This window comes from Cavia porcellus, unplaced genomic scaffold (assembly GCF_034190915.1).
Source record: "Cavia porcellus strain 051 isolate PalLab524CR breed Dunkin Hartley unplaced genomic scaffold, mCavPor4.1 scaffold_16, whole genome shotgun sequence".
NCBI classification, from domain to species: domain Eukaryota; kingdom Metazoa; phylum Chordata; class Mammalia; order Rodentia; family Caviidae; genus Cavia; species Cavia porcellus.
Window position 1 is genome coordinate 42,647,514 of NW_026947499.1, and position 12,031 is coordinate 42,659,544.

At 45.3% G+C, this 12,031-nt stretch overlaps 1 protein-coding gene across 5 annotated transcripts in view; it reads left to right on the top strand.

Moving 5' to 3' along the window:
* The window catches only part of Snx29 (sorting nexin 29), a 560,183-nt gene that overhangs the window by 521,311 nt on the left and 26,841 nt on the right, over positions 1-12,031 (top strand). The window lies entirely within an intron of this gene.

A 12,031-nucleotide genomic window follows, 5' to 3' on the forward strand; every position in this document is an offset into this window, starting at 1 on the left:
CATTGCAAAAATCTGAGGCAGAAAAATTAAAGTCCAGAGATGTGGAATAACTGGCTTGTTTCTTTGCTTGCTAGCTCTAGTTGCTGTGAATTTGTGGAATCTGTTGTAAGCTGAGAGGCATCACTGGTCTAAATTAGTGGTTTTATATGGCCTGTGTTTTGCTTGATCCACATGGTCTTTACATTTATTTATAATTGATTTTCAACATTTTAACATGAGCTTTCACATTAAAATCTCAGCTGTCTGGCAGTAGTGCCGCCACCCTCCCATAGGCCCACATGCTGGGAATCAAGTCCTGGCTGCCCCTTTCTAGCTGTCTCTGTCTGTACCAGCCACTTCAGTTGCCTTTGTTATCCCCTCACTCTCATAACACTGGGATTTGCCAGTCCTGGAAAGGATACATTTGTACATGGATGGCATCTCCTGAGCCATTCTCATTTAATGCATGAACAAGCTTCTTCCTCTCACCATCCGCTGCCCCAGCTGTCCTACCCTAATCTCCCTCTGCCACAGAGTCAATAACAGAAAAATGGGCTTTAGCTGCATTGGAGCCTGCTGCTTTCCTGCCATGGGAGTCATTCATGTGTCCACTGAGGGCTGCCTGTGCCAGGCACCGTGGAATATAGAAGAGACATGGTAGGCTGGCTCCTGCCTGTGGGACAACAGGCCACTCTGTCCACAAGACATTGCCATGAAGTCTCTGTAACCCACTTTCCCACAGACGGGGTTCTGTTGATTCATCTAACCACAGATATTTACAGCTGTCCTCAAAGGAAAGCTTTTAGAACTGTAGTATTTGGTTCACCGCATGCAACTACAGGGCTGGTTCATTTTTTCGTTCTGTTTTTAGCAAAGCTATAGCTCTGCTTTTGTGAGTGCTTTGGTCCTAAGTGGAAGGACGGAATCAATCATGGCAGCTGGGTTGTCTTAGAGAAGACTTTTTATCTCTTGGAGACTCAATTCCTTCATCGATACAGTGGATTTACTTGCTAAAACTATTATAGGAGTCTGTTTAGGTTGTGCTTATGAGCTTGTCCCCTAAGCTTAGCACATAGTAAACTCACAACAAAGGGTTTGTTATGATTAGGGAAAGCCCAGGGATGCAAGGCAGATGACAACATTTACAATGCTTTTTTTTTTAATTTTTAATTTTATTACTACATGTCTATTCATGTAGTTTACAGTAATCGCGGGGAGTGCCATAGCTTGTTTCTTCTTCTTTTTTAAATCCCATTCCCCTTCCCTTCCCTATCCTCCCTCCTCCTGTGGGGCAATAGGCCACTATCCCATTCAATTCCCCTATCCATTTTTCATTCTTATTGATATTAATCTTAGCTCATGTTATGGCATATAATGTTTACATTAATTGAGGCTATTAAGAACCTACACATGGCATATCTTTATTCTACTTATTTCCCCTTCCCTTCTTCCTCATCCATCATGCTTTTTCCCTTGGACCACATCATCCTTATTGTAAGACATCCATCTCCTTGTCCTCTTCTATCCACCCTTTATTATCCTCTTTGTTTGTATTTTGTCTCACTCAATTGAAAACTACTATATTTAAGTCTGTGTGTCTTACTTATTTCACTCAACGTTATATTTAGACAGATGTGCTTTCTCCCCCTGTGTTTGTAGCTCAGGTTTGATATAGGTAGGTCTTTACTGCATAAGGGAGAGGATATAATTTTAGGTCTGACATTTAGCCCATATGGAAATTATTTCATAATTTTGAAGTTCTTTCCTGGGCATTTCCTTCTGGAGCTGCCCAGTCCTAGGTTTATAACTTGTCACACTATCCCCTGTCCACACCCATCCATGTAAAAGTAAAATCTTATAAATGGTGGGGTTGGGCAGGAAGCCTGCGGCTTGGTGCAGATGCTGTACCCTGGGTTTCTTCCACAAAAAGAGTATGGAGAAAACCTTTGGGTCTGTGATGGCCTCTTGAGTCTGCCCATTTTTCTTTCCATTGCGGCAGTGCTTCACCCAGAGTCCATTAAACCCCAACATAGGAGCTTCTGGCATAGTCATAAGCTTCTGTGTGTTGTATGGGAAGTCATAATTGAGGAGACAATTACAAGACAAGTGGGTCTTCAGAAGTCCCTTTTACTTTCCTTTGCATGTGCTGATGGTGGAGCAAGGGGACTTGGGGTCAGACCCCAGCTCTGTAAGGCACAGATTCAGAGTCAGGTTGGGTTTCTTCATCTGCTTGCTCACTTGAGAGTCAGGGTGGTGGTAGGGCTTTCTTGTGAGGCTGAGCTGTGGATCCAGCAATGGGACAATACAGAGGACACCAAGCACCACATGTCACAGGGAGCCCCAACTGCTAAGTGTTGCTTTCCTATTCTTTACCTGTCTGCAGTGAGGATGTTTTTAGTTTTGGGGGAGTTTGGATTTCCTGCTAGAAAGCTAGGTTCACAATTTTCTTAGTTTCTCCTCCCCCTGACCTGTCACTATGTACATAAAACAGGGGCAGTGATTTATTGTAGTAGAAACACAGGCATGGGGACTGAGCCTTCATATGGCCTTAGAAAGTTAAGGAAACTGTTAGATCGTAGCCTTTCCCCCCAGTCCTTGCCACACAACAGGGGTGAATGTGCTGAGAGCTCTGAGTTCTTCAGTGGATTATCTGAGGCTCCAACTGTGGGTATGCTCAGCTCTGTCTTTTAGAAATGTTAATTTCCCTCTCCTACAAGTAAATACTATTGAAAATATCACCAGGTGATCCTAACATTAGGCTGGGCACAAATCCCAGCATCACTGCTTTCTGATTATTGACCTTTGACATGCAATGTACCGTTAGGAACCTCAGGGTGCTCATCTGTGAAAGGGGGATAGTAATAATAGTGTCTCTGAGCTCATAGTGTCTCTATGCTTCCAGTGTGTTTCATGATGCTAGTCACTGATTATGATTCCTTATTCCTCTGCCCTGGCCTTACATTTTTTTCATTTGCAAATCAACAGTAGCAGTTGTTGACTTAACAGTAGGAGAAGGGGGCAAGGATGGGGAGAAAATAAAAGGAAAATAATCAAGTCCTTTAAGGTTATCAAGCTCCTGGGAGAAGGGCCATGGTTCCTGGACCCAAATAATTTAAAAAGCAGCACTAAGGTTGAACAGGAGGAGCAGTGGTAGAGGGGTTCATGCTGGAGGTTCCTGCTGCAGAGCTCAGCATCGCAGGAAGGCCTGCAGCCCTGCAGGGTCCTGGAGATCTCCAATCCTGCTCTTGGGTAAGACCAAGCTACTGTGTCTTTGCCCTCAGTACGTTAGACACATGGCTTCAATTTGGGGACTGGATGATGTGTCTGAAGCCAGTGGCATAAGTTCTAGAAGAAAGCATTTGGCAAACCCTATAACCTGATATGCAGGTAAAATGGTAAGCAGAAAATTTGTTTATAAATACTTATCAACACCTAGTGGATGACAGATACTGTCAACAAGTACTAGAGATAGATTAGATACTGTCATTGCTATGCAGAAAAACAAAGGATAGGAAGTGATAGCTGTGTCTTTCAGAGTGGACAGGAATGGTAAGGTCTGTGCCTAGACCCTCCCACCCCCATATGGGTGCACAGCAAAGACTCAAAGGAATGAGACACATGGCATGGTCTTTAGGGTTGCAGGAGGAGTGAAATCCTCAGCAGAGCTTACAACTCGGCTAGTTGGCTGGCCAACTGATGCTAGGCAGCCTGTATTTAATCAGAACAAGCAAAAAGTTGAGTGGACAATGGAGGAAACTTGAACAGGATCTTGGGAGGAGTTCAAGGACCCCTCAGAGCAACAGATGATGATAATTAAGAAAAACCATCCCCAAAAGTCACTAGGTGGCCTTAGCTGTGACCTATCTTGCCCCTTGAGTTGTCTCCTTGTTCTCAGTTCAATCATTCCTGGGCTGTGCCCCAGCCCTGTATGTGTATTCAGCTACAGTACTCTCCACCACAGGAAGGCCTCTCAGAGAGGACATTTGAGTGGCAATGTGAAGAGAGTGAGCAGATGTGAGTTGTGAGCTGTGAGCTGTGTGGAGGAAGAATGTAAGAGTGTAAGCATTAGTGCTGTCCGGACACAGCAGTGTACTTCACATGTTTAAGGAGGTCTAGGTGGCTCAGGAGTGAATGAGCAAGGAAGTGAAAGGACACAGCGTCAGAGAGTATGCAAGGCACCAGGCAGTGGGTGACCTTGGTGTCAAGTGAGAACTGTAGTTCTGTTCCAGATGGACCAGGAAACCATTGGAGGGTGTGGGGCTGGGCAGAAAGCTGGCCTGGCTGCTCATGATCCACTCAGGTAACAGCTGTAACATTCATAAAAGTATCTGCGTGACCGGCCGGGCACTGTGTGAGGTGCTGCAGACAGGTAAGACCCTCGAGGGGCTTGTGGGGAATGGAGAGAACCAGATGTGTATAAGCAGAGAGGCCAAATCACAGCAGGTTCTGGGCTCCCTGGTACAGTTAGCAGCTGGCTTTCTTCCCACTGTGGGCCAGTATTTACAGTAGACACAGGATTGAATCTGGGGTCAGTATCTCCGTTAGGAGTGGCAAGGCCCAGAATGGAGCCTTGCAGAGGATGAGGTTGGAGAGGCAATGGGAGCTGAGATGAAGAGCCTTGAAACTTGAGATTGATCCTGAAAGCTCAGGGAGCCACTGAAGATTTTTCTGCACAAGATGAAAATCTTGGATGTGATCCAGAGAACCCAAATAATCCACTATTCACATTCATCCTGGAAGGCCAAGGGAGTATGTATGTATGTATTTTGGTACCAGGGGGCAAACTTGCAGTTGCCAGATAGGCACTTGTGCTGCTGAGCTAAACCCGCAGTAACCCGGGATTTTTTAAAAGTAGGGTCAGCCCAAGACTCCATTGTGGCTGCCCCTTCTTGTCCCAAAGAATTTGTGGGTAGCACCTGACCACCTAAGTTTGAATGCTGATTCAAGGGCAAGGTATGTCTTCCCTCTGTGTCTCAGTTTCCTCAGCTGTCAAATTGGGAGAGTAATTCTGGCCTTTGGGGGTCTTTTCTTGTTCCTTCAGAATGAGCAGAGAATTTTCCTCTAAGGTAATGGGTCTCTGTAGAACCTCATGAAAAAAAAAATCTCACCCAGAATGCTTTACACTCTGCCCTCCCCTAGCAAAACTGCTCTGAATAGAGCCTGCATCATTGCATCTCTCCGTGCGTGATGTGTTACAGCTGATGATCACCTAGAAAGAAGCTTATTAAACCAGTACAACATCTTATTTAGCTCACTCCACCAAGTTGCTCACCTGGCTGGCTTTCCTTAGTATGAATATCAGTCCCCTGCATGAGCGTGCAGAGTCCAGTCCCTGTGCAAAGATTAAGGTGGTTTTCTTTCCCATGTTTACAGTTCCATGGTTTTTCCTGAGTATCTCAGGTGCAGCTACCTCATGCAGCTTTGCCCAAAATACCTAATCAAAAACTTTAAAAAGGGGCTGGATGGTGTTTAGAAGGCAGCTGCAGAGGGCCCATCATGACCAGCTGTTACTGCTTAGATGTCTCCATGGAGAGCTTTTTAAAATGGCAATAATACAAATTTCTCCCTCAGTTTCCAATTAGCAATTGTATAATAGTTTTTCTATAAACAACTGTCAGGCCTTGATGTTGTAAACCCAGGCATTAACCCAGTCATAAAGCAAAATGCATGGGTTTGCATGTATTTGCAATGGATTTCAGCTCATTCTCTGCATCTCAGGATGGCAGAATTGGGACTGCAGTTCACATTAGGTGCAGTCTCACCTCCCAGCTGGCTAATGCTTGAAAGAGGGAAGGCAGGCTTTGAGAACTCCAAGAACCAAATGGAGTAGCTCCTAAAAACAGAAGCATCAGTGCCAGGTCTGGTGGCATATTCCTGTATTCACAGCACTTGGGAGGCTAAGGCCAGAGGAATGCCACATGTTTGAGGCCACCTGGGCTAACATAGTAAGTTCAAGGGCAGCCTGAACTACATAGTGAAACTCTGTCTAAAGGGAAGGGGAAGCAGATTGTCACTATCCTGTTTAAAAATACCAATCACCACATGGGTAGAGCTCAAATTTTGTAACATGGGTCCCCAGGACTACTGCAGCTTTCCACTTCCAACTCTGCACTCTCATTTCCCTCTGCTCCTGAATCCTATGATTTCTCCCAGACCTGATCTTCAGAATGTTGCCTTTGGTTTCCCTGCTTGAAACATCTTTCTCTCCCTGACTTAGGGCAGCATAAGTAAAGACTCAGGCATGTAGGTTCCTAAACCAACTCTTGTCTACTTCTCTGAGCATATGGTCCTTAATTTCTCTGAATCTTATTTTCCTTCCATTGAAGTGGGAGTACTGAAGAAACTGTGTCAGTTTGTAGCTGAGAATAAAATTAAAAGGTGCATAATGCATCGGATATTTAGCCCACTGACTGGTTGAGGAAATACCAGCTGAATGTTCATTGTACCACCTCTTCTCCTCGCTGTTCCTACTCCACCTACTGTGATGACTGTATGATACAGCCCTCTATGTCACCCCCTGCCCCGATATTCCCCCACAGTGGATCAGGTATATACTTTTATCAAATGTGTACCATAGGTCCATTGTGCTGTTTTGTAATGATTGATTTGTCTGTGTTCCCTAGCTGACTATAAGCTCCTCAAAGGCAGGATCCAGGTTTTATTTTTTATTTACAGAGCTTAGCTCACATCAGGCCACTAGAGAAATGCTGATGAATAAATGAGTTAATAGGTGAGTCGTTGTATAATTAGGTGATCATATGATTGATTCTATTCCATCAGCAAGTCCTACCTGGACTGTTAGGTCTAAAACAGACTCAAAAATTTTTTTTAGCCATTTCACTTTGCCTCCCCAGTTTCCAGTCTGGGCTGTACCACTAGCATCTCTTCCGTGGAAGACCACAGCCATTTCTTTAACAGGTATGCCTGCTTCTGTGTTCATTCCCTTCATTCTTCAGGCCACCTATCTGGAGTCATCTCTGGTGTCCTTTCCTTATCAGGCAGGCCAAGGCCCTCTTCACTCCACCGTTATCATCATGTTGTATCTGCTTGTTGTATATCCTAGAGCTTGGCTGCTTGAGGACAGGGACACATCTCTTTACCAGGCCACATTCCTTCAAGGCACAACACCTTGGACATGGGCAGGTATGTAGCAAAGAGTCATTGAGTGAGCTGAGTGGGAAACAGCATAGGTGACACAAGTGTCTGTAACCAGCATGTGGCATAAATCTGAAAATCAGTGGCTTACTGCACAAATTAATTTCTTACATCATGCCCCAGTGCAGAACAGGTGGCTTTGTGACTCTTCTTTTTTTGTGTGGTCCTACCATGTCCTCATGCGCCCTCCATACTCCCAAAGGAGCGAAAAGAGAAAAGAGAGAGAGGACTGTGACTAGGCCTGGGTGCAAATTTATCCATTCCCATCGCCTAACATGAGTCAGAACCTGACTGTGGCTTCCATGTAGTTTCTAGGGATGTTGGGAAATTTGATCTTCCTCTGTGCTCACATAATAGAAATGGGACTGGTTAGCAAATCTCATCACATTGGGCACCCAACTTTGTCTTGTAGCCTGCAGACCCCAATACTGTGGCTTTGGGGAGCCAGTCAAAGCTTTGTAATCCTCTGTAGACAAGTCATAAAATCATCTGGCTCTGGAGCAGCTGTTTCAAGAGGACCGAGCTGCTTGCTGCCCCACATGGACTATACCTTATATTTTTTTCCATAAAATGCCATGATGTTCTTAGAGAAAAACAGGAAGAAATTCTGGAAAACAGTCCCCTTTTGTCTGTCCAGCTACTCACATGAGGCCCTGGGGAAAGTCCCGCTGGTACAGCCACGGCAAAGACTGAAGAGATGCCAGAGACTGTACGGGATGCCAGAAAACTTGGAAGTGCTGAAGTATTGATGGTGTTGGAAATGGCAGGAAGTTGGTTCTGCAGAGCAGGCTGAGCTGCGTCACAAAGATTCTGATGAGCCATACTGAGTGTCAGTGTGTGTCTGGAGATGTGTGTATTGAGAGGTAGACAGAGTGCATTGAGAATCATTGACAAATCCCAGGTTGGTGAGTGGCATGATGGTTTTTGAAAGGTCTCTCTGCCAAGGCTGCTGCAGCCTCCTGCCTCCGTTGCCATCCTGGTAAATGCCTCCAGCTTCCTGCTTCCCTTTTGAGCTTTCTGTGGTCTAAAGGCTGTGCATGAGGGGACTCATGCTAATACTTCACTCTTAAGCCATGAAAACAAGAACCCTAGCAACACAGCCCTTTCCTTCCGCTACTCCAGTAAGTTGCCCTTCTGTTTATGAAGTTCTTTTTCCATTTTGTGATTCCTCCCACTTGACATGCCCTTCCTTTACTCTCAGGGTTCTTTCTTGGATTGCCTAATGGATGTGCACCTTTGTTCCAGGAGTCAGCTAAAGCAGCAGCATCCTCTGAGCAAAACCGTCTCCATCCTTCCTGTAAACCTGGTCGTTTTCTCTGCAAGCTTCCCTGAGCGCTTGGGGATTATAACGTCTCTGCACTTACCCCTGCCTATCCTATCCATTCTACACGTATATAGTCCTTAAGGAAAAGGATCCCTGCTAAACAACCATGAATCATCAGCACCTTTTCCAGGGTCTGCAGGCCATGCTTGTGACCAGGTTCTTAGCCTAGGTTGTCACAAATGAGGGGCACTACTTTATTCTCCCTTCATTGATGAGAAACCCAAGCCTCCAGTTGGTTTAGCCACGTGCCCCTAGAACTGGAAAATGATACTACAGTTTCAGAAAATGTCATCTTGTGATGTAAACTGGACATAGTGTGGCCTCTTGGGTGTGTTTGTTGGGTGTGTTGGCCCCAGCCAGTCTATGTATATGCTGTCAATGAGGAGCTGAAAACTCACAGGTTCATGAAGCCAGACAGGAGTGACACTGAGGGGAGCAGCCGGGAAGGACGATGGCACTGTGCTTCCAGCCAGTGGGGATCTCTGCTTCTCAAATCTCATACACTGTCAGGGCTGCTCCTTATTAAAGGGAAGCCGGGAATATGGGTTTTAATGCTCTTTAAACCTCATTGTATCCATACAAAATATATTCTGTGGATTGCATTTACTCTGAACTGGACTGATCCTCCTGGGACTATTCTGAGCAGTGTCACATCAACCTGCTGATGAGCTACCAACTTCTTGGAATGCACTGCTGCCCCTCTGTAAAAGATACAAGAAGCAGCAGCCTCATTTAAAAACTCAAACATTCGTAAATATGGACTTTTATATTTTATGTAACACCAGCCAGTTTGCATTAATTTTATTAAAAGTGATAATGGTATTATTAAATAGGAAAATGTTCCAAGTGTTTAGAAGTGTACACTGAATTACTTAAGAGTTAAATATCATTATGGCTATAAACACCTTTAAACATATTTGCAGAAAGGTAAAAGTAATGAAGCAAGTGTGGAAAGGGGCTGCCTTTATTACGTGAAGGTTTATTTCCATTCATATGTCTACTTTGGCCTGTTTAAACTTTGCGTAATTAAAACATACAGTCACAGGAAAGAACATAGCCTTCCACGAATTTGTCTGAAGTCTCCCATGTACCTCAGGCTATTCTACCAAGTTGCATGCAGAGGTTCAGGCTGAAGACCACACAGGAGCCAAAGCAATGGTGCCGCTCCAGGTGTCCTTTGGTTCACACAGAAGATAGCATCTGCTAAAGCTGACCTGCAAGTAGGATTTCTATGAACCATTTTCATTTGGGGGCGTTGGTCTAGAGGAAGCTTTAGATTTCCCTTCTGTGGGCTGAAGAAGACTTCTGGTTGAGGGAGTTACGAATGCATCCTGGCGAAAGACCTGAGTCCCTGCTCCACTGCCACTGAGCCCCAGACAAATTGTAAGGATGCAATACTGGGAGGACACAGAGGATGGGGCACTGAACATAAATAAAGATACTGTTGTTCACTCTGAGTAGCTCACATAACAATTGCCTGATTGTGGAACTGAGGTTGCTGCCACTCTGGATGATCTCAGGGCAGGACTGACATAGACTTCCAAGGCAGCTATTGTGAGGAATGGCACTTGAGGATTCCTCCAGCGGTAACCTCCATCTCTACTAAATTACTGTTACATGTGGGATCTGGGCCGGAGGAGATACCAGTAGTGACCATGGGTAGATTAGGCTTCTGTGGAATCATCTGGCCTCAGTATGGGTGTTCACCCTCTTTGGGCTCTGTAACTCAGCCAGCCATTGTGGCTTAGCACAAGGGGACCTTCTTTCCTCTATTCTGGCTGCTCTTTTGCTTCTGTTTTTGTTTGTTTGTTTCTTTTGTTTTTGTTTCCTTTTTTTTTTTTTTTTTTTTTTTTTTTTTTTTTTTTTTTTTGGTACTAGGGATCGAACTCATGACTTAATACTTACCAGGCAAAGCACTTGAGCTGCTGAGCTAAATCCCAGCCCTTTGCATCCGTATTTTGAACATCCACTTCCAAAAAAAAGGAAAATTTCTCCAGTCATTTTGAGGCTGAGTTCCTTCCATGTGTTCCTGCAGGAAAGCCTCTTCAGCTGTCCTTAAGAGTTTCTTATACAGATTAAAAGCAAGGCTTGATTAGCTCTGTTCAACACTAATCTGGCACATTAACCACCTTTCCAAGGAAGAACATCTAATTGTTTAGTGGTGGAGATCAAGGAGCAGAACTGGGCTTTCAGACCCAGTGGCTCTAAGTTGGACTGGGGGATCCTCTACTGCCTCGGCCAGATGTCTTCACTTGCCCTCACTGTCCATCTCCTAACAATCTGCATGAGATTTTAGCCATTGGCCTGGGACCGCAGTGGTAATGCCAGTGGAGTGTCCCATGGTAGTTTCAATGCTGCCACTCCTCCGGAGGAAGATCCCCATGTGGCAGCTCCTCGTGGGTGACTGGAATAGCTCCAAGGTGCCTTTGCTGACAGCAGACGTTCCCTTGTTCTTCCTTGCACCTGATACTCAGCAAAGGCTTGCCAGGAAAAATAAGACATCCAGAGAAATTTGTGTTTCAGATAAAACAACCAGTAATTCCTTGCATAAGTGTGTCCTAGTACTGCACAGGCAGGTTTTTCTATATGGGATGTATTGTGTGGGTGTGGGTGTGGGTGTGGGTGTGGGTGTGTGTCGTACCAGGAATTGAACTCACGAATCCGCGCTTGCCAGGCAGGCGCTTATGCCGCTGAGCTAAATCCCTAGCCTATATGGGATGTATTTCTGCTGAAAACACATTTGCTGTTTGTTTGAAGTTTCAGTTTCACTGGGCGTCCTGTGTCTGTGTGTGCTAACTGCCCATCTTGGCTTAGAGACACTGTAGAAAGAACATTCTTGCCATGTTGAGGTCTTGGCAGAGTGTTATGGAATCACTCCATCAGCAGCCAGGGCACTGAGCTAGTTGTTTAGGTGCTCTCTGAGTACTGGAAAGTTCATTACTGAGCCAATGCCATGGCCCAGCTCTTTGCCAGCAGAGGGGAGGCAGAAGAGGAGCTTTGCTCATTCATAGCGCCTTCTTACATGTTAAAGACTCTCCTCATATTCCTGTGAGGTTGCAGTGGCCCTGTCTCTGCTCTTCCTTGATTCTCCCACTTGGTCTCCACCCAGCAAGAGCTCGGCCTTCTCTAGAAAGCCTTTACCAGTGCCTGTGCTGTCCAGGGTTTTGTCATGAGCTGGACCCACAGTGCAGAGATGTGCAAGCTGCACTCACTGTACAATTATGGGGCACCTTGTTCCGCAACTGTTGATATTTTCAAGGTGGGGCAGCAGATTATTGTACAGATCCAAGCATAGACTCTATGACAGCATAGGTCACATGCCCAGGTAGCCATCCACGCTACGTAGGCCAGGCCCACATGAGTGGAGTGGGACCTGGGAATGAATGATGGGGTCAGGAATACTGACCTCTTGATGCTTAATGGTGCAGTCTGTATGCCTATTCCCATCCTCAATCTGGATCATCCCTGTGGGGGACCATGTCACCATCACATGTCCTAGTTTCTCAAGAAAAGGTAGCACTTGTTTACTTGTTAATAAAGTCTTTATTAATGAGTAATACTGACTCATGATTG